At 40.1% G+C, this 22,083-nt stretch overlaps 1 protein-coding gene across 10 annotated transcripts in view; it reads left to right on the forward strand.

Annotated features, from left to right (window-relative positions):
* LDB2 (LIM domain binding 2) overlaps positions 1-22,083 on the forward strand; it is a 394,374-nt gene that overhangs the window by 270,625 nt on the left and 101,666 nt on the right. The gene's annotated exons all lie outside the window — the stretch shown is intronic.

The following is a 22,083-nucleotide window of genomic DNA, read 5'->3' on the forward strand; positions in this document are numbered from 1 at the left end:
ATCCATTTACTCTCTTGGTGTAAGTGACAACTATTTAAAGGACAGCGATGTGGGTGACTCAATTTTTTTTTTTAATTATATTTTTAAGTTCTGGGTTACATGTGCAGAACGTGCAGTTTTGTTACCTAGGTATACACATGCCATGGTGGTTGCTACACCCATCAACCCATCACCTACATTAGATATTTCTCCTAATGTTATCTCTCCCCTTGCCCCCAACCCCTGACAGGCCACACTGTGTGATGTTCCCCTTCCTGTGTCCAAGTGTTCTCATTGTTCAACTCCCACTTATGATTGAGAACATGCAGTGTTTGGTTTTCTGATCTTGTGATAGTTTGCTAAGAATGATGGTTTCCAGCTTCATCCATGTCCCTGCAAAGGACACAAACTCATCCTTTTTTATGGCTGCATGGTGTACATATGCCATTTTTTTTTTTTTTTTTTTTTTTTTAGACGGAGTCTCCTCTGTCACCCAGGCTGGAGTGCAGTGGCTTGATCTCGGCTCAATGCAAGCTCCACCTCCTGGATTCACGCTGTTCTCCTGCCTCAGCCTCCTGAGTAGCTGGGACTACAGGCGCCTGCCACCGCGCCAGGCTAATTTTTTGTATTTTTAGTAGAGATAGGGTTTCACCGTGGTCTCGATCTCTCTGACCTCGTGATCTGCCCGTCTTGGCCTCCCAAAGTGCTGGGATTATAGGCGTGAGCCACTGTGCCCTGCCACCACATTTGCTTAATCCAGTCTATCATTGATGGACATTTGGGTTGGTTCCAAGTCTTTGCTATTGTGAATAGTGCCGCAACAAACATACGTGTGCATGTGTCTTTATCATAGAATGATTTATAATCCTTTGGGTATATGTCCTGTAATGGGATTGCTGGGTCAAGTGGTATTTCTAGTTCTAGATCTTCAAGGAATTGCCACATTGTCTTCCACAATGGTTGAACTAGTTTACACTCCCACCAACAGTGTAAAAGCGTTCCTATTTTTCCACAATCTCTCCAGCATCTGTTGTTTCCTGACTTTTTAATGATCGCCATTCTAGCTGGCATGAGATGGTATCTCATGGTGGTTTTGATTTGCATTTCTCTAATAACCAGTTATAATGAGCAATTTTTTCATATGTCTGTTGGTTGCATAAACATCTTCTTTTGAGAAGTGTCTGTTCATGTCTTTTACCCATATTTTGATGGGGTTGTTTGCTTTTTTCTTGTAAATTTGTTTAAATTCTTTGTAGATTGTGGATATTAGCCCTTTGTCAGATGGATAGGTTGCAAAAATTTCCTCCCATGCAAAAATGTTCTCCCATTCTGTAGGTTGCCTGTTCACTCTGATGATAGTTTTTTTTTTTTTGTTGGTTTGTTTTGTTTTATTTTATTTTGTTTTGCCATGCAGAGAGCCTTTAGTTTAATTAGATCCCATTTGTCAATTTTGGCTTTTGTTGCCATTGCTTTTGGTGTTTCAGACGTGAAGTCTTTCCCCATGCCTATGTCCTGAATGGCATTGCCCAGGTTTTCTTCTAGGATTTTTATGGTTCTAGGTCTTACATTTAAGTCTTTGATCCATCTTGAGTTGATTTTTGTATTAGTTGTAAGAAAGGGGTCCAGTTTCAGTTTTCTGCATATGGCTAGCCAGTTTTCCCAACATCATTTATTAAATAGGGAATGTTTTCCCCATTGCTTGTGTGTGTCAGATTTGTTAAAGATCAGGTGGTGGTAGATGTGCAGTGTTATTTCTGGGGCCTCCGTTCTGTTCCATTGGTCTATATGTCTATTTTGGTACCAATACCATGCTGTTTTGGTTACTGTAGCCTTGTAGTATAATTTGAAGTCAGGTAGCATGATGCCTCCGGCTTTGTTCTTCTTGCCCAGGATTGTCTTGGATATGCAGGCTCTTTTATGGTTCCATATGAAGTTTAAAATAATTTTTTCAATTCTGTGAAAAAAGTCAGTGGTAGCTTGATGGGGATAGCATTGAATCTATAAATTACTTTGGGCAGTAAGGCTATTTTCATAATATTGATTCTTCCTATCCATAAGCATGGAATGTTTTCCCATTTGTTTGTGTCCTCTCTTATTTCCTTGAGCAGTGGTTTGTAGTTCTCCTTGAAGAGGTCCTTCACATCCCTCGTAAGTTGTATTCTTAGGTATTTAATTCTCTTAGTAGCAATTGTGAATTGGAGTTCACTCATGATTTGGCTCTCTGTTTGTCTGTTATTGGTATATAGGAATGCTTGTGATTTTTGCAGATTGATTTTGTATCCTGAGAAGTTGCTTATCAGTTTAAGAAGATTTTGGGCTGAGACGATGGGGTTTTCTAAATATACAATCATGTCATCTGCAAACAGAGACAATGACTTCCTCTCTTTCTATTTGAATGCCCTTTATTGCTTTTTCTTGTCTGATTGCTCTGGCCAGAATTTCCAACACTATGTTGAATAGGAGTGGTGAGAGAGGACATCCTTTTCTTGTGCTGGTTTTCAAAAGGAATGCTTCCAGTTTGGGCCCATTCAGTATGATATTGGCTGTGGGCTTGCCATAAATAGCTCTTATTATTTTGAGATAGGTTCCATCAATACCTAGTTTATTGAGAGTTTTTAGCATGAAAGGCTGTTGAATTTTGTCAAAGGCCTTTTCTGCATCTATTGAGATAATCATGTGGTTTTTGTCATTGGTTATGTTAATGTGATGGATTATGTTTATTGATTTGCATATGTTGAACCAGCCTTGCATCCCAGGGATGAAGCCCACTTGATTCTGGTGGATAAGCTTTTTGATGTGATGCTGGATTCAGTTTCCCAGTATTTTATTGAGGATTTTTGCATTGATATTCATCAGGGATATTGGCTTAAATTCTTTTTTTGTTGTGTCTCTGCCAGGTTTTGGTATCAGGATGGTGCTGGCCTCATAAAATGAGTTAGGGAGGATTCCCTCTTTTTATATTGATTGAAATAGTTTCAGAAGGAATGGTACCAGCTCCTCTTTGTATCTTTGGTAGAATTGGCCTGTGAATCTGTCTGGTCCTGGACTGTTTTTGGTTGGTAGGCTATTAATTATTGCCTCAATTTGAGAACCTGTTATTGGTCTATTCAGAGATTCAACTTCTTCCTGGTTTAGTCTTAGGAGGGTGTATGTGTCCAGGAAATTATCCATTTCTTCTAGATTTTCTAGTTTATTTGCATACAGGTCTTTATAGTATTCTCTGATGGTAGTTTGTATTTCTGTGGGATTGGTAGTGATACCCCCTTTATCATTGTTTATTGCATCTATTTGATTCTTCTCTCTTTTCTTCTTTATCAGTCTTGCTAGCGGTCTATATATTTTGTTATCTTTTTTAAAAAGTAGCTCCTGGATTCATTTTTTTTTTTTTTTGGAAGGGTTTTTTTTTGTCTTTATCTCCTTCAGTTCTGCTCTGATCTTAGTTACTTCTTGTCTTCTTCTAGCTTTTGAGTGTGTTTGCTCTTGCTTCTCTAGTGCTTTTAATTGTGATGTTAGAGTGTCGATTTTTGATCTCTCCTGCTTTTTGTTGTGGGCTACAAATTTAGTGCTATAAATTTCCCTCTACACTCTGCTTTAAATGAGTCCCAGAGGTTCTGGTACATTGTGTCTTTGTTCTCATCGGTTTCAAAGAACATCTTTATTTCTGCCTTCATTTCATTATTTACCCAGTAGTCATTCAGGAGTAGGTTGTTCAGTTTCCATGTAGTTGTACTGTTTTGAGTGAGTTTCCTAATCCTGAGTTCTAATTTGATTGCACTGTGGTCTGAGAGACAGTTTCTTGTGATTTCTGTTCTTTCACATTTGCTGAGGAGTGTTTTATTTCCAATTATGTGGTCAATTTTAGAATAAGTGCTATGTGGTACTGAGAATAATGTATATTCTGTTGATTTGGGGTGGAGAGTTCTGTAGATGTCTATTATGTCCAATTGGTCCAGAGCTGAGTTCAAGTCCTGGATATCTTTGTTAACCTTCTGTCTCCTTGATCTAATATTTACAGTGGGGTGTTAAAGTCTCCCATGATTATTGTGTGGTAGTCTAAGTCTCTTTGTTGGTCTCTAAGAACTTGTTTTATGAATCTGGGTGCTCCTGTATTGGGTGCATATATATTTACGATAGTTAGCTCTTCTTGTTGAATTGATCCCTTTACCATTATATAATGGCCTTCTTTGTCTCTTTTGATCTTTGTTGGTTTAAAGTCTGTTTTATCAGAGATCAGGATTGCAACCCCTGCTTTTTTCTGCTTTCCATTTGCTTGGTAGATCTTCCACCATCCCTTTACTTTGAGCCTATGTGTGTCTTTGCACATGAGATGGATCTCCTGAATACATCACACTGTTGGGTCTTGACTCTTTATCCAATTTGCCAGTCTGTATCTTTTAATTGGGGCATTTAGCCCATTTACATTTAAGGTTAATATTGTTATGTGTGAATTTGATCCTGTCATTATGATGCTAGCTGGTGTTTTCACCTGTTAATTTATGCAGTTTCTTTATAGCGTCGATGATCTTTACAATTTGGCATGTTTTTGCAGTGGCTGGTATGGGTTGTTTCTTTTCATGTTTAGTGCTTCCTTCAGGAGCTCTTGTAAGGCAGGCCTGATGGTGACAAACTCTCTCAGCATGTGCTTGTCTGTAAATGATTTATTTCTCCTTCACTTACAAAGCTTAGTTTGGCTGGATATGAAATTCTGGGTTGAAAATTGTTTTCTTTGAAAATGTTGGATACTGGCCCCCACTCTCTTCTGGCTTATAGGGTTTCTGCTGAGATATCGCTGTTAGTCTGATGGACTTCCCTTTGTGGGTAACCCGACCTTTCTCTCTGTCTGCCCCTAACATTTTTTCCTTCATTTCAACCTTGGTGAATCTGATGATTACATGTCTTGGGATTGCTCTTCTCGAGGAGCATCTTTGTGGCATTCTCTGTATTTCCTGAATTTGAATGTTGGCCTGCCTTGCTAAGTTAGTGAAGTTCTTCTGGATAATATCCTGAAGAGTGTTTTCTAACTTGGTTCCATTCTCCCCATCACTTTCAGGTACACCAATCAAACATAGATTTGGTCTTTCACATAGTCCTGTATTTCTTGGAGGCTTTGTTCATTTCTTTTCACTCTTTTTTCTCTAATCTTGTCTTCTCGCTTTATTTCATTAATTTGATCTTCAATCACTGATGTCCTTTCTTCCGCTTGATCGAATCAGCTATTGAAGTTTGTGTATGTTTCACGAAGTTCTTGTTCTGTGGTTTTCAGCTCCATCAGGTCATTTAAACTCTTCTGTACACTGGTTATTCTAGTTAGCCATTCTTCTAAACTTTTTTCCAGGTTTTTAGCTTCCTTGGAATGGGTTAGAACATGCTCTTTCAGCTTGGAGAAGTTTGTTATTACCAACCTTCTGAAGCCTACTTCTGTCAACTCATCAAACTCATTCTTCATCCAGTTTTGTTCCCTTGCTGTCAAGGAGTTGTGTTCCTTTGGAGGAGAAGAGATGGTCTGGATTTTTGGAATTTTCAGCTTTTCTGCTCCAGTTTCTCCCCATCTTTGTGGTTTTTATCTACCTTTGGTCTTTGATGTTATGACCTACAGATGGGGTTTTGGTGTGGATATCCTTTTTGTTGATGTTGATGCTATTCCTTTCTGTTTATTAGTTTTCCTTCTAACAGATAGGCCCCTCAGCTGCAGGTCTGTTGGAGTTTGCTGGAGGTCCACTCCAGACCCTGTTTGCCTGGGTTTCACCAGTGGAGGCTGCAGAACAGCAAATATTGCTGCCTGATCCGTCCTCTGGAAGCTTCATCCCAGAGGGGTACCCATCTGTATTAGGTGTCTGTTGGCCCCTACTGGGAGGTATCTCCCAGTCAGGCTACACAGGGGTAAGGGACCCACTTGAGGTCTGTCTATTATTGGAGCTTGAACTCCTTGCTGGGAGAAACACTGCTCTCTTCAGAGCTGTCAGGCAGGGATGTTTAAGTCTGAAGAAGCTGTCTGCTGCCTTTTGTTCAGATATGTCCTGCCCCCAGAGGTGGAATCTAGAGAGGCAGTAGGCCTTGCTGAGCTGTGGTGTGCTCTGCCCAGTTTGAGCTGCCCTGCCGCTTTGTTTACACTGTGAGCATAGAACCGCCTACTCAAGCCTCAGCAATGGCGGACGCCCCTCCCCCCACCAAGCTTCAGCATCCCTGGTCCATCTCAGACTGCTGCACTAGCCGCAAGCAAAGCTCCATGGGCGTGGGACCTGCCAAGCTAGGCACGGGAGGGGATCTCCTGGTCTACCAGTTGTGAAGACCATGGGAAAAGTGCAGCATTTGGGCAGAAGTGTGCCACTTCTTCAGGTACAGTCACTCACAGCTTCCCTTGGATAGAAAAGGGAAATCCCCCAACCCCTTGCACTTCCCGAGTGAGGGAACAACCCGCCCTTCTTTGGCTCTCCCTCCGTGGGCTGCACCCACTGTCCAACCAGTCCTAGCGAGATGAACCAGGTACCTCAGTTGGAAATGCAGAAATCACCCATCTTCTGCGACAATCTCACTGGGAGCTGTAGACCAGATCTCTTCCTGTTTGGCCATCTTGGAAGCGACCCTGGGTAACTCAAGTTTAAGAGAGTCTTTCTCAAATGGTGGGGGATAAAAAAAAAAAAAAAAAAGATTTAACTCACCAGAGGATGGGTAGTGTTTTGTCAGGCAAAAAAGTTGAAAAGGGTCTTTCCCAAAAGTTACCTTTCTCATCCCCAAATTATAGGAAGATGGATCTGATGCAAATGCACTATCAATTTGGAAAATCAGTACCTTCAGTCCAGGGCCTTCTATGGAGCTGAATAGATGGTGAGCTTCTCCTGGAGAGGTTCTAAGTCAAATGGCAACATCTTGTGTTGTGGGGATCCATCCTATTGGGAGCTTTTGGGGCATGAGATGAAAGAATGCTATTTTTCAAGGCCTTCCTGGAATTCACATAATCCCTACAAAACAACATTTTAATTAATTGAATCAGAGGAATGCAACCCGTATGTTTCTGATTCACACAGAGTTTACAAGGGTTTAGAAGTTAGAAAGAAGAGGTACTAGGCATGATGTGCTCTCCGGTTTCACTGCACCCAAACCGTTTGAAACGCAGCCTTGTTTCTTTTTCCTTATGTTGAACTTGGGGACATCCTGGCTCATTGATGAGTGGTTGGAATTGGCCACATGGAATCAGGGTGGGTTTCTTCAATGGTGTAGGCATGGTGAAAAGGGGCAGAATTTGACTCATAAACCCCATATGCATGTTGATTTGACTCCAGCAGCTTGGCCCTCAGTGGAATATATGCTAAGTCACCCATGACGGAAGCCACAGTCTTTTTGTAACCTAATTTTGAAAATGATATCCCATTGCTTCTGTCATGTTCTGTTTTATTGCTAGAACTAGGTTACTAAATTCAGCCAACAAACAAAAAGAAGGAATTTCGTTAAGGGTGGTGAATACCAGGAGGCAGGGTTCCCTGGGGCCATCTCGGAGGCTGCCTACCACACCAGGAACCCTGACTTTTTGTTGCTTAGTGTCTGTGTAAACTTGGGAAAGTAATCTAATCTTTCTGGGGCTTGGGTTTTCTACCCATAAAAGGGAGACAGTTGATGTAAAAGGCCCGACACATAACAGATAGCAGCCAAAAAATAATGATGATGATGATGATAATGACGATAAATGTTAGTTTTCCCTTCCTTCTTTCCAGAAGGTAGAGTGAGCTCCCCACAAGCACCTGGGAGAATAGTCATTTGTATAGAAGAGTGGACTGGGGGAGTCTAATGTTTTTAACATTTATAACCCCTTTTTCACTGAACTGGAAAAGAACAGAAGCACACTGCTCCCAGTAGTATGGACCACATCAATAATTACCACACACATTTATAGTACCTTCAATGATGATTTACTTCCAGATGTTTTAAGCATATAAAGTGGCAAATGAAAAGTGGAATTGTGGTGGGGCAAGGATGACACTGAAGGGAATAATCCTTTCGTCACTGACCTCCCAATGTGACTCATGGTGTGTGTCTCACTGCCAAGAAGCCCTGACTATGAATATGCAGCCGTTGGGGAAGGAGGCGTTGCGAGTGGGTACTTCATATGGCCCCACCAGAAGGATTTTTTTAAACACAGCAGCAGTAACCTTTAAGATAGCTAAGGTGCAGTTCTCTGTGTTCTGTCTCCTTGCAGTTTCTGGAGAATCCTTTGTCTATAGTCCAGATCTCCTTTCATGGCTATCTAATCGATCTGTCTTCTGCAGCGTTTCCATCCAAGTGTTGGCATCCTTTCACAGTAAGCAGTAGGAGAGGCTTGCTGCCGAGGCTCATATATGTCAAAAACAAGACTAGCTGACCTTCATTGAGAGTCACTCTGATGAGGACATTACATGTTACCACATCTAATCAGTAGCCACTTGAGGTAGGGATTACCATCATTCCTATTTATTGATGAGAAAACCAAGACACAGCAAGGTAAAGCAACTTGTCCAAGGTCACAGAGCTAGTAAATGAAAAAAAAAAGTTTGTGATGATCTGCAATAAAATGAAGCTTAGCCAGAGCTGGGAACTGGAAATAAGGCAAGTTGTATTTGCCTGATTTCTCTGCAAGAACCTGGCTAGATTTCAAGCACTGAAGTGAAGTGTCTAGGTAGTGAGATTTGGGAATAAGGTATTTTCAAAGTTGTTGACATATGCTGGTCATTCGTGACCAATTTCAAAGTTTAGGTTTTATGATGATGTGTCTCCCATGGCAGTACTTTTTTGACAAGTAACATTTTGCCACTGCAAAACAGCAAGAGAAAGAATAAGATAGGTGCAAACAAGAAGCAGGGTCTTGAATTGGTGATAAAGGTAAAAATCTCATGTTCTCCAGGTAGTCTAGTAACTAATGTGTATTCTGATTAAAATGCGGTGGTTTGGATGTCTAATTAAAATGAGGCAGATGGAAAGAGAACATTAGATGTACTAGCCAGTGTGTGACATTGCACAACTTATCATCTTTAATTCTCATTTCCCTCATTTATACAAAGGGGTTAATGACTGCCAACCTCATAAGGTTGTGCTATCAATAGAATAAGATAATGCACAAAACCTTGGTTCAAATATGCAGTGTGCTGCCTTCTACCCAGTGGCCTTTAAGGATTTTGGTTCCCTGTCCTGTATCAACCTATATCACAAATGAGTGTGGGACAGGATGGTCTCCATAGACCCTTCTTACTGGGCCATTCTGCAATTCTGGAACAGAACAGCAGGGACCAGTGGTTTTATGTAGAGGCTGTGAGGAGTAGGAGTCATTGGAGACACTCTTTACAATGATGATGAAACAGCATACTGGAATGAAGAAGTGCTTTTCCATCACTAAGAGAAGCCATGGAAATTAGCAGGCTTTGGGAGTGTGCTTAAACTTCCTTAAGTTTTCAGGGTGTCTTAAACTGCTTTCCATGCAAAAACCCCTCCCAGTATTCAGAAAACTGTACCACCCAAAGACTTTATTGCATTTGTGTTTTTCGCAGTTGGTAAGCTGACATATTCATGGGAGAGTAGTGAGTGGCCATCCTGGCTTTTAGATCTAACTCATTTATTCACCAAATATGTATCAAGGCTACTCCATCCCTGGTACTCTGGGGATACAGCAATGAGTCAGACAGTAGGAGTCTTTGTCTTCAAAGAGCTTACAGTCTCATGAAAGAACAATCATGTCAGTGGTTCAATCCAGTGGGAGAAGTGCTCTGTCACTACTGAGCAGAAGGAATAGCAGAAACTCTGCTGAGTGATCCTTTCTCCAAATTTCCTGGAAAAGGTTATTAAAGTATAAATTAATCAGAGAAGGCACTTCAAGCAGATGGAACTTTTTGAACTAAGACTCAAAAGCAAGGGAGAGCTATCTGATTCAGAGGGGCTATAAGAAGTTCTGTGCTGCTAGAGCAAGAGTGATTGTTTGTGATGTGGGGTGGGCTGCCGGGATCTGGAGAGAGGTGTGAGATGGTGCAGAGAAAATAGCGTGAGGATGCAGGGGACTAGCAGGTGATGGGGCAAAAGAGGTAAGCAGGGATCAGGTCATGAAAGATCCTTGCAAGTCACATTAAGGAGTCTGGACCTTATCTTGAGGACAATGGGGAGCCATTGAAAGGTTTCAAAGATGAGAGAACTTGGCCAGAAACGTTTAGTAGATGGTTAGACTAGGTGATCTTTAAGCTCTGAATATTTTAACCACCCTAAACAGATATTATTGTATTTTCTTTGAAATTCTACCCACAGAAACAAATTCTTTAATACTTTAAAAACAGCAAATTGTACTTTTTTAGCCTTTATTCATAAAATGGTGTCAATCTAGCAAAACTTCCATTGCTCATTTATAATGTGGAAGAGGCCATGCTGGATCGGTGTCGTGGTGATTCAATTGTGAATAAAGTTAAATCAGATTTCAAGGGACACATAATGGTCCTACACAATAAAAGACATGGCATTAGATATACCACTGACCGATGATTGATTTTGGAGTCAGATGTTGTACATGTGTGACCTTTATCTGTCTAAGTCCCAGTCTTTTAAATATAAAATTGGGATAATAATACTATCTTCTGTATAAAGTCATTGAGATTATTGGAGATAGTGTAGGCAAAACACTTAATCCAATGACTAGCACATAATAAAAAATGTAGTTACTAATATTTCTTATTTTTTTGTTTGTTTGTTTATTTATTTTAAAAATTTTAATGTATAACTGGGTATGGTGGCTCCTGCCTATAATCCTAGCACTTTGGGAGACCAAGGCAGGTGTATTGCTTAAGCCCAGGAGTTCAAGACTAGCCTGGGCAACATAGCGAGACCCTGCCTCTATAAAAACCAAAACAAAACAAAACTTTCAGTGTGCAGTTTTGAGGTTTAAGATGGTGTTATGGGATGCTACACTGTGTAACAATGATTACTATGGTGAAGCAGATTAATGTATCATCTCACATAGTTACTTTTTTCTTGTGTATGACAAGTGCAGCTAAAATCTACTTATTTAACAAAAATCCCTAATGCAATACAATTTTTTAAACATAATTTGTAATGACAATAATGGTACGGGTACCTCTGTGAAGCTAGAACTGGTAAAAAAGAGTTTGGAGGGAGGTGGCAAGGAGAGGCTGCTGCAAATACACACTGTAGTTGTGGTAAGATCTCTGCTTTTTGAACACCTCAAATTCAGAATTATAGGAACTCGATTTAGTATGAAATTCCTTTCTCCATGGGGCCAAAAACAGTTTGCTTTACACATGAATAAAGCAAATGGAAAATATGGTAGCAGGAGAGGTGAGGGGGTGTTAAGCTCTTTAAATATATAAATATAACATATGTGTGTGTGTATATATGTATATTTCAAGTTCTTTAAGCAGCTTTCAAGCCATGCATGTTACATGAAATAAGCTGAGTATCAATATGACCATATTGACTTATTCAAGTATCTTCAAGTATCACTTAATTGACAACACATTGATAGTCATTTATTTTAATTAATTAATTAATTTATTTTTGAGACAAAGTCTCTCTCTGTCGGCCACGCTGTAGTGCAGTGGCACAATCTTGGTTCACTGCAGCCTCCACCTCCTGGGCTCAAGCAATTCTCCTGCCTCAGCCTCCTGAGTAGCTGGGATTACAGGTGTGTGGCGCCATGCCTGGCTCATTTTTGTATTTTCAGTAGAGATGGGGTTTCACCATGTTGGCCAGGCTGGTCTTGAACCCTTGACCTCAGGTAATCCGCCCACCTCGGCCTCCCAAAGTGCTGGGATTACAGGCGTGAGCCACCGCGCCCGGCTGATAGTCATTTATTTTAAAGAATATGTTTAAAAGCAATTCAATGGCATTTCTTTGCAGAATATTTTGTCTTTTTTATTTACATGTTCTTTTTTGTCCTCTAGCTTTCTCTAGTTACTCTCAATGTGTGTTATTTTACTAAATTCACAGCAGTCATCATTTACTTTTTTATTCAAAGAATATTTATTGAATGCCTGCTGCATTCCAGGAAATAGGCTGGATACTGAGACAGGAATACACAGAAAGACAAGGGCCTCCCTCTTGCAGCATACATTGTAGTCATAGGTTTGGCTTTGGAATAGAATAATGATCATCTTTTGGGAGTTGGTTCAAAGTGTCTAGTGGTATATATAGAAAAATAAACATGGTAAAATTGAACACTGACAGAATAAGTTAATCAGAGTTGAATCATTATACAGTATCACAAACTTTGGGACAATAGCTTTTGTAGACACAGTCTCTAAAATTACACAGGCAACTGTTTTTGGCACATAGAGATTGGAATGTTTCCCCCATTAACAAATGCTTTCACTCCACACTAGAACCATCAAATCCCATCTTAGTTTCTCAGTCATTCGACATGAATATTAACAGGGAAAATTAAGCACTACTGGACTATTTAAAAAAATAGACATTTAAAGCTGTGAAATATTTAAATCCAGATCTGCTCCTGCCTTGCTCAAACCCCTTAATAGTTTCTATCTGCAGAGAAAAAGCTGAACTTTAAAGCTTTTCATTCAGAACCTCCCTATGAAACCAGCCAATAGCTGTTGTTCTTCTTGATATCTTGTCTTTAAAATCTCCAAGGCATCCTGAAGTCTCAAGAGACCTTGGATGAAGAAGGAAAATTATGCTATCGCTATTTCCCATAACTCTGAACACTGCCTCATCTTTGTGATTTGAACCTATCCTGGCTTTCTTTTTGTAAGCAAGTATCTAGTTCATTAATGTCATTCAACCAATAATTACTGAAGATCTTCTATGTGCCAGAAATTTATAGTTTTTGTTTTCTCTTTATTTGTTCCGTTTGAAATATATTATCTAATCTGTGGTTTCTCTAAGTAAGCACTCAGTGTTGCTTTTCCAGCTGGTGCCTGGCCCACTCATCTAGAATATCAGAGCCGAGATTGTGCCACTGCACTCCAGCCTGGGTGACAAAGCGAGACTCCGTCTCAAAACAAAAACAAAAAGAAAAAATCCTCCTACACCAGCTACAGATAATAAAATATGCATTTAGAATCCTTTCCATAGTATTTAAAGTGCCGATGAAATGGTTATTCATAATGTTTTATCTGCTATCTTCATTTTATTCTTTTTAATTTTTCCCTACTATTAATATTAACTTCTCTGGTAAAAGAAGAAAAATAAAATAAAAGAAACCCCTTCCAAATTTCTCTGCAGCCAGGAGAAAAAAGAAATCAGAGATATCCACTAGCAACCTATAAAAACAAAAGGGAATTCTAGGCGTAATAAAACATACACTTGACAACTGATATTATCCACTGGTGAGATATTGTTCATATCTCCACAGCCTGAAATTGCACGAATGATCACCCTGGTTATCAATTCATACATGCTCACGATGGCCTGGTGGCTCTGGGAATTACCTCCTTGAATTGCTGCAAATCCCTCATCTTCAACAAATTCATCATGCAAAGTCTCCACTATAATGAACCTTGGGTAAAGCTCAGCACTCCAATGTATTTTAACATGTTAAGTGGAGTGTGGCCCGTCTCAGAAACATAACAGTTTGGGAATGTTAGAAAAGAAACTTCATCTTTCCAATTTCTTTTCCAAAATTATCTCACCACATGGCATCAATGCAGTCCTTGTGGTTTGAAAACTGAAATATTTATCCTCTCAGCAGAAGGGCCACTAGAGGAGGTTCTCACCTGGTGGGATAGAGTTCTCCTGATCAGGGTCTGTAGCCTGGTGTGGTCTGCAGTAGGGTAAGCTTTGCGGAGTTTCTGGCAGGACAAAGGCAGCCAGCGGGTTGCCTAGTTGTCAATCACAGCAAAAAATTTTTGCTTTTGTTTTTGTTTTCTAAAGATCCCATTGGTTCTCCTGGTTATTAGTCTGTTCTCACATTACTATAAAGAACTACCTGAGAGTGGGTAATTTATAAAGAAAAGAGGTTTAATTGGCTCACAGTTCAGCAGGCTGTACAGGAAGCATGACTAAGGAGGCCTCGGGTAACTTACAATCATGGCGAAAGCCGAAGGGGAAGCCAGCATGTCCTACACAGCTGGAGAAGGAGGAAGAGAGTGATGGGGGAGGTGCTACACACTCTTAAACAACCAGATCTCTCGTGAGAACTGACTATCATGAGAACAGCAAGGGGAAAATCCACCCCTGTGATCCCTTCACCTCCCACCAGGCCCCTCCTCCAACACTGAGGATTACAATTCAACATGAGATTTGGGTGGGGACACAGAGCCAAACCATATCACCTGGAACTCCTCACAGAGAAAACATGTGATGGCAACTGGAGACTATGGGACACTGCACCTCCTTCCAGTATTCCGTGCCTGGATCGGCTGCATTGTCCTCTCTGTTGAAGAGAGCAGAGCAGACTCTGTCACCTACCAAACACAGCTCCATGTCACGTTCAGTCAATAACTATATGTGTGTGTGGATACGTGTATGTATGTACACATATGTGCATATGCACACATACACAAACATATACACATGCATATATGTACACACATATACATTCATACATATATACATATATACAAGGCGTCACTCTTATTAGGTCCTGGGTGCTCTGACAAATCCTATGAGCATGAATGCAAAAAGGCAGATAGGGTGTCTGTCCTCATGGAACCCACACACTAATATGCCACAAAGACAATTCAAATAAAACAGAGTGTCTCTAAATCTGGTCTGGGGATCACCTGCCTCCAAAGCACCTGGGACACTTGTTAAAAGTGTCAGACCCTAGGCTCATCCCAGTCCAATGAAAATGGAAGCTGCCGGGGGTGAGGCCTGGGAATCGTTATCTTAACCTGCTCCCCAAGTGTACTTTAAGTGTGAGGATCACTGTAATGTGAAAAATGCTGTAATAGACAAGTGTACGTAGTTAATGGAATTTGCTGGAGGTGCGCCTAACAGATTTGTCCTGTGGAAATCAGAAAAGGCACCCTGGAGGAAGTAGTTCCCAAGTTGGGAGCTCAAGAAGAGAAAGAGTTATCCAGAAAAATACAAGACAGAAGAGCAGTCAGAAAGAATGCTCAGCAGAGGAAAGCCAGAGAGACTATAGGAAGATTTCTCAAAGAACCTACCCCTAACATCTAAAGGGCGCCATCAATACAGGCCAGGTTAGTGTTTCCTCCATTCTCTCCATTTATCATACTTCCAACTTGATAGTAGAAAAGATCTTCCTATGCATCTTGGCATCCCAGTAAGCTGCATATATTAGTTTCACTTCTTCTTCTGCATACATCTTTCTGATAATGACAATGCCATAGAAACCTGAATTTGTGTTTGGACACAGTGCAGGATCTAAACAAATACAAAACCTTCCATGTGTAGCTCTTAGGAACACTGAATTCCTGACCTCGTGTGGTGCTATGGCTCCTTGGTGGCCATCCCCAAGGAAATGGATGATTTCAGGTTTCCTATACAAAACCAAGTATGTCCTGAGAGTGAAACTTCCAACACCTACAATCGAATGGTCCATTTCTCCACTGGGTGTTACTCACTTCTTAATTTTATATTTATTCAGGATCCGGCTTACTGAGGTCAATTAAGGTCAAGAGGAGATGTCGACTTGATTTAAAATTGGATTGTCTGCCTCGAGTTTATCTCCTTGGGCTGGGCTGTCATTTGAATTTTATGTTTTTGTTCTTATTTCTTCCTAGCATTGGTTTTTTTTTCCCAGGGAGAGTTTTCAGTATTCCACTCGCCTATCTGTTTGCAAGGAAGGTGTTTGTTTCTATAAAGTGCCTGTCCCATCTGATCTCCATCATCTTTATGGTCTTGCATTCTGTCACTGCAACTCATGTCTGGCTGAGGTTTGTTATGTTTTGACAGGAGTTTGTTATAAAACTGGGGATCACGTCCGGCTTTGCCTTTCCAACTTCCTTCTTTACGGTTGCCATAAACCCATGCTGCTAAAACGTTCCCTCTGAGAAGAGGGTGAAATTCTAATAACAAAATCCTTGCGGGACAGGAAAAGGGGAGGAGGGGAAAGATAGAGGGATGAAGAGTAGGATAATTGAAGAGATGTTTTTATGTAGCAAGGGCATACTAATGGTCATTTGAATACAGACTACAAAAATAATACCAAGAGTTTCCAAAGATATGAGAAAATAATAGCAGACAGGAGAACTCGATCTAGATTACCCTGACCTGTCTTGGTATGTAATACATTTATATTGACATGGGGTGGTGTGAGGGGACTTTTACTCGAGGAGGCAGCCAAGCTCTATGTCCCTGGTCTCCTAGCTCTGGGAAATAGCAAAAGGAGTAAGTTCTGATACAGAAGATGTCTCCAGATCCCAAATGCGAGTCATACAGGACCAGGACAGCCTCAAGTCACTCTTAGGAAGCATGGTTTCTCTTGGTGGCCTTGTCTCCCCGACCTACAGTTCACTCAAAACGGGTTATTGGCCAGGGACTGAGGTGGCTGGTTCCATCTCCTCAGTCTCCTGACACCAACCACCCCTTTGCCCCACTGCCTACCTGGACATCAAGTTGATTTTATTCTCAGCACCTCTGCTTGGGAATGCATTGATGCTTCTTTCCTTCTTTCCATTCATCCTCCATCTCTCCCTTTCTCTTTTGCTAGCATTTATTCCCTATGTATTGAACACACACTGGGAATCAGGTGTTTTCCATGTTATTTAATCTTTATGGCAAGCTAATAATAATTAAATTATAAAATAACTAACAACAGTCAACACATTATCTATCTTGATATGTACCAATGCAAAATTCAGTCATCCAACAGATATTTATTTATGAAATGCCTACTATGCATTCTGAGAGGATAACCAGTAACAAAAAGACATAGTTCTTCCCTTTCTGGAGCTTGTATTCTTGTGGGGGAATGGTTGATACAGTAACAAGTATGACATAATGTGAGTATCCACGAATGTCAGGAAGAAAAGTTAATTAGGGTAAGGGGGTAGAGTTCGCCTGAGGCAAGAGCATTTCATGGATGGTTTTATACCCTCTGTATAACATCCCCATGAGGTTGCTTCTGTTCTAATTCCCATTTATCCAATGAGAAACCTGAGACCAGAGTGATTAAGGAACTTGCCCAAGGTTACACAGCTGACATAAGGCAGAGCAGGGAGTCGAGTCCTAGGCAAGGCTGCTACAGGTCCCCACTCTTGACCCCATGACCCACTACTGGCAGAGGCTCAGGCCTAATGAGGCCTGGGAGGAGGAATCCTAGGAGGGTTCCCTAGACCTTCTTTTTTTAAAATTTTCATTTATTTACTTATTTTATTTATTTCTTCTAAAAAAAAATGAGATACATGTGCAGAATGTGCAGGTTTGTTACACAGGTGTGTGTGTGCCATGGTGGTTTGCCACACCTACTGACCCATCCTGTAAGTTCCCTCCTTTACCCTCCATCCTCCAACAGGCTGTGATGTGTGTTGTTCCCCTCCCTGTGTCCATGTGTTCTCAATGTTCAACTCTCACTCATGAGTGAGAACATGTGCCATTTGGTTTTCTGTTCCTGTGTTAGTTTCCTGAGGATGATGGTTTCCAGCTTCATCCATGTCCCTGCAAAGGAGATGATCTCGTTCTTTTTTATGGCTGCACAGTATTCCATGGTGTACATGTACTACATTTTCTTTATCCAGTCTATCATTGATGGGCATGTGGGTTGGTTCCAGGTCTTTGCTATTGTGAACAGTGCTGCAATAAACATATATGTACATGTGTCTTTATAGTAGAATGATTTATATTCCATTGGGTATATATCCAGTAATGAGACTGCTGGGTCAAATGGTATTTCTAGTTCTAGATCCTTGAGGAATTGCCGAACTGTCTTCCACAATGGTTGAACTAATTTATGCTCCCACCAACAGTGTAAAAGCATTCTTATTTCTCCAAAGCGTCACCAGCATCTGTCATTTCTTGACTTTTTACTAATCACCATTCTGACTGGCGTGAGATAGTATCTCATTGTGGTTTTCATTGCATTTCTCTGATGATCAGTGATGTTGATCTTTTCATCATGTTTGTTTGCTACATAAATGTCTTTTTTTAAGAAGCGTCTGTTCATATCCTTTGCCCACTTTTTTTGAGGGGGTTGCCAACTTAGTTTTTTTTTTTCTTTTTCCCCTTGTAAATGTGTTTAAGTTCCTTGTAAATTCTGGATATTAGACCTTTGTCAGATGGGTAGATTGCAAAAATTCTCTCCCATTTTGTAGGTTGCCTGTTCACTTTGATGATAGTTTCCTTTGCTATGCAGAAGCTCCTTAGTTTGATTAGCTCCCATTTGTCAATCTTGGCTTTTGTTGCAATTGCTTTTGGCATTTTTGCCGTGAAGTCTTTGCCCAGGTCTATGTCCTGAATGGTGCTGCCTAGGTGTTCTTCTAGAGTGTTGATGGTTTTTGGTTTTACATTTAAGTCTTTAATTAATCTTGAGTTAATTTTTGTATAAAGTGTAAGGAAGGGGTCTGGTTTCAGTTTTCTAAGTAGGGCTAGCCAGTTTTTCCAGCACCATTTACTGAATAGCAGATCTTTTCCCCATTGCTTGTTTTTGGCAGGCTTTTCAAAGATCAGATGGTTGTATACTTGTGGTGTTATTTCTGTGGTCTCTGTTCTGCTCCATTGGTCTATATGTCTGTTTTGGTACAAGTACCATGCTGTTTTGGTTACTGTAGCCTGTAGTATAGTTTGAAGTCAGGTAGTGTGATGCCTCCAGTTTGTTCTTTTCACTTAAGATTGTCTTGGCTATACAAGATCTTCTTTGATTCCATATGAAATTTAAAATAGTTTTTTTCTCATTCTGTGAAGAATGACAATTGTTGTTTGATGGGAATAGCATTGAATCTGTAAATTACTTTGGGCAGTATGGTCATTTTCTCAATATTGATTCTTCCTATCGATGAGGATGGAAGGTTTTCCATTTATTTGTGTCCTCTCTTCTTTCCTTGAGCAGTGGTTAGGACTTCTCCTTGAAAAGGTCCTTCACATCGCTTGTTAGCTGTATTCCTAGGTATTTTATTCTCTTTGTAGCGATTATGAATGGGAGTTCATTCATGATTTGGCTCTCTGTATGCCTATAGTTGGTGTAAAGGAATGCTTGTGATGTTTGCACATTGATTTTGTTTCCTGAGACTTTGCTGAAGTTGCTCATCAGTTCAAGAAATTTTGGGGCTGAGATGATGGGGTTTTTTAAATGTAAACGCATAGTAGGCATTTCATACATAAACATGTTTTGGATGACTGAATTTTGCATTGGCACATGTCATCTGCAAACAGAGACAACTTGACTTCCTCTTTTCCTATTTCAATACCCTTTATTTCTTTTTCTTGCCTGATTGCCCTGGCCAAAACTTCCAATACTATGTTGAATAGGAGTGGTGAGAGACAGCACCCTTGTCTTGTACCAGTTTTCAAAGGGAATGCTTCCAGCTTTTGCCCATTCAATATGATATTGGCTGTGAGTTTGTTATAAATAGCTCTTATTATTTTGAGATGTGTTCCATCAATACCTAAGTTTATTCAGAGTTTTTAACATGAAGGGATGTTGAATTTTACCGAAGGCCTTTTCTGAATCTATTGAAATAATCATGTGGTTTTTGTCTTTGGTTCTGTTTATGCGATGGGTTACACTTACTGATTTGCGTATGTTGTATCAGCCTTGTGTCTCAGGGATGAAGCTGACTTAATCGTGGTCAGCTAAAACACATAACAAGTTTTTTGATGTGCTGCTGGATTCAGTTTACCAGTATTTTATTGAGGATTTTTGCATCAAATTTCATCAGGGTTATTGGCCTAAAGTTTTCTTTTTTTATTCTGTCTCTTTCCAGTTTGGGTATCAGGATGATGCTGGGTTCATAAAATGAGTTAGGGAGGAATCCCTCCTTTTCAGTTGTTTGGAATCGTTTCAGAAGGAATGGTAACAGCTGCTCTTTGTATTTCTGTTACAATTCAGCTGTGAATCCGTCTGGTCCAGGGCTTTTTCGTTTGGTAGGCTATTAATCACTGCTTCAATTTCAGAGCTTGTTATTGATCTATTCGGGTAATTCAACTTCTTCCTGGTTTAGTCTTGGTAGGGTGTATGCATCCAGGAATTTATCAGTTTCTTCTAGTTTATTTGTTTAGAGATGTTTATAGTATTCTCTGATGGTAGTTTGTGTTTCTGTGGTGTCAGTGGTGATATCCGCTTTATCATTTTTTATTGTGTCTATTTGATTCTTTTCTCTCTTCTTATTAGTCTAGTTAGTGGTCTATTTTGTTAATTTTTGTCAAAAAACCAGCTCCTGGATTCATTGATTGCTTGGAGGATTTTTTTGTCTCTTTCTCCTTCAATTCTTCTCTGATCTTAGTTATTTCTTGTCTTCTGCTAGCTTTTGGATTAGTTTGCTCTTGCCTCTCTAGCTCTTTTAATTGTGATGTTAGGGTGTCGATTTGAGATCTTTCTAGCTTTCTGATGTGGGCATTTAGTGCTATAAATTTCCCTCTTAACACTGCTTTAGCTGTGTCGCAGAGATTCCAGTACACTGTCTGTCTGTTCTCATTGGTTTCAAAGAACTTACTGATTTCTGCCTTAATTTCATTATTTACCCAGGAGTCATTCAGAAGCAGGTTGTTCAATTTCCATGAAATTGTGTGGTTTTTAGTGAGTTTCTTAATCCTGAGTTCAAATTTGATTGCACTGTAGTCTGAGAGACTGTTTGTTATTATTTCTGCTCTTTTGCATTTGCTGAGGAGTGTTTTCCTTCCAATTATGTGATCGATTTTAGGATAAGTGCCATGTGGCATTGAGAAGAATGTATATTCTATTGATTTGAGGTAGAGAGTTCTGTAGATGCGTACTAGGTCTGCTTGATACAGAGCTGAGTAAAAGTCCTGGATATCCTTGTTAATTTTTTGTCTTGTTGATCTGTCTAATACTGACAGTGGGGTGTTAAAATCTCCCACTATTATTGTTTGGGAGTCTAAATCTCACTGTAGGTCTCTAATAACTTGTTTTATGAATCTGGGTGCTCCTGTATTGGGTGCATATATATATTTAAGATAGTTAGCTCTTCTTGTTGAATTGTTCCCTTTACCACTATGTAATGCCCTTCTTTGTCTTTTTTGACCTTTGTTGGTTTAAAGTCTGTTTTGTCAGAGGCTAGGATTGCAACCCCTGCTTTTTTTTTTTTTTTTTTTTTGCTTTCCATTTGCTTGGTAAATTTTCCTCCATCCCTTCATTTTGAGCCTGTGTGTTTCTTGCATGTAAGACTAGTCTACTGAGTACAGCGCATCAATTGGTCTTGACTCCGTATCCAATTTGCTAGTCTGTGTCTTTTGATTGAGGCATTTAGTCCATTTACATTTAAAATTAGTATTGTTATGTGTGAATTTGATCCTGTCATCATGCTGCCATTTGGTTATTTTGCCCACTAGTTGATGCAGTTTCTTTGTAGTGTCATTGGTCTTTATATTTTGGTGTGTTTTTGCAGTGGCTGGTACTGGTTTTTCCTTTCCATATTTAGTGCTTCTTTCAGGAGCTCTTGTAGGGCAGGCCTGGTGGTAACAAAATCCCTCAGCATTTGCTTGTCTGGAAAGGATGTTAGTTCTCCTTCACTTATGAAGTTTAATTTGGCTGGATATGAAACTCTGGGTTGGAAAATCTTTACTTTAAGAATGTTGAATATGGGCCTCCAATCTCATCTGGCTTGTAGAGTTTCTGCTGAGACATCCTCTGTTAGTCTGATGGGCTTCCTTTTGTAGGTGACCTGGCCTTTCTCTCTGGCTGCCCTTAACATTTTTTCTTCATTTCAAACTTGGAGAATCTGATGATTATGTGTCTTGGGGTTGATCTTCTCATGGAGTATCTTAATGGTGTTCTCTGTATTTCCTGAATTTGCATGTTGGCCTGTCTTGCTAGGTTGGGGAAATTCTCCTAGATAATGTTGTGAAGTGTGTTTTCCAGCTTGTTTCCATTCTCCCCATCTCATTCTGGTACTCCAATCAATCGTAGGTTCGGTCTTTTTATGAAGTTCCGTATTTCTTGGAGGTGTTGTTCATGCCTTTTCATTCTTTTTTCACTATTCTTGCCTGCATGTCTTATTTCAGTAAGGTGGTCTCCAAACTGATATTCCTTCTTCCACTTGGTCAATT

The sequence above is a fragment of the Chlorocebus sabaeus genome, chromosome 27, assembly GCF_047675955.1.
Source record: "Chlorocebus sabaeus isolate Y175 chromosome 27, mChlSab1.0.hap1, whole genome shotgun sequence".
NCBI classification, from domain to species: domain Eukaryota; kingdom Metazoa; phylum Chordata; class Mammalia; order Primates; family Cercopithecidae; genus Chlorocebus; species Chlorocebus sabaeus.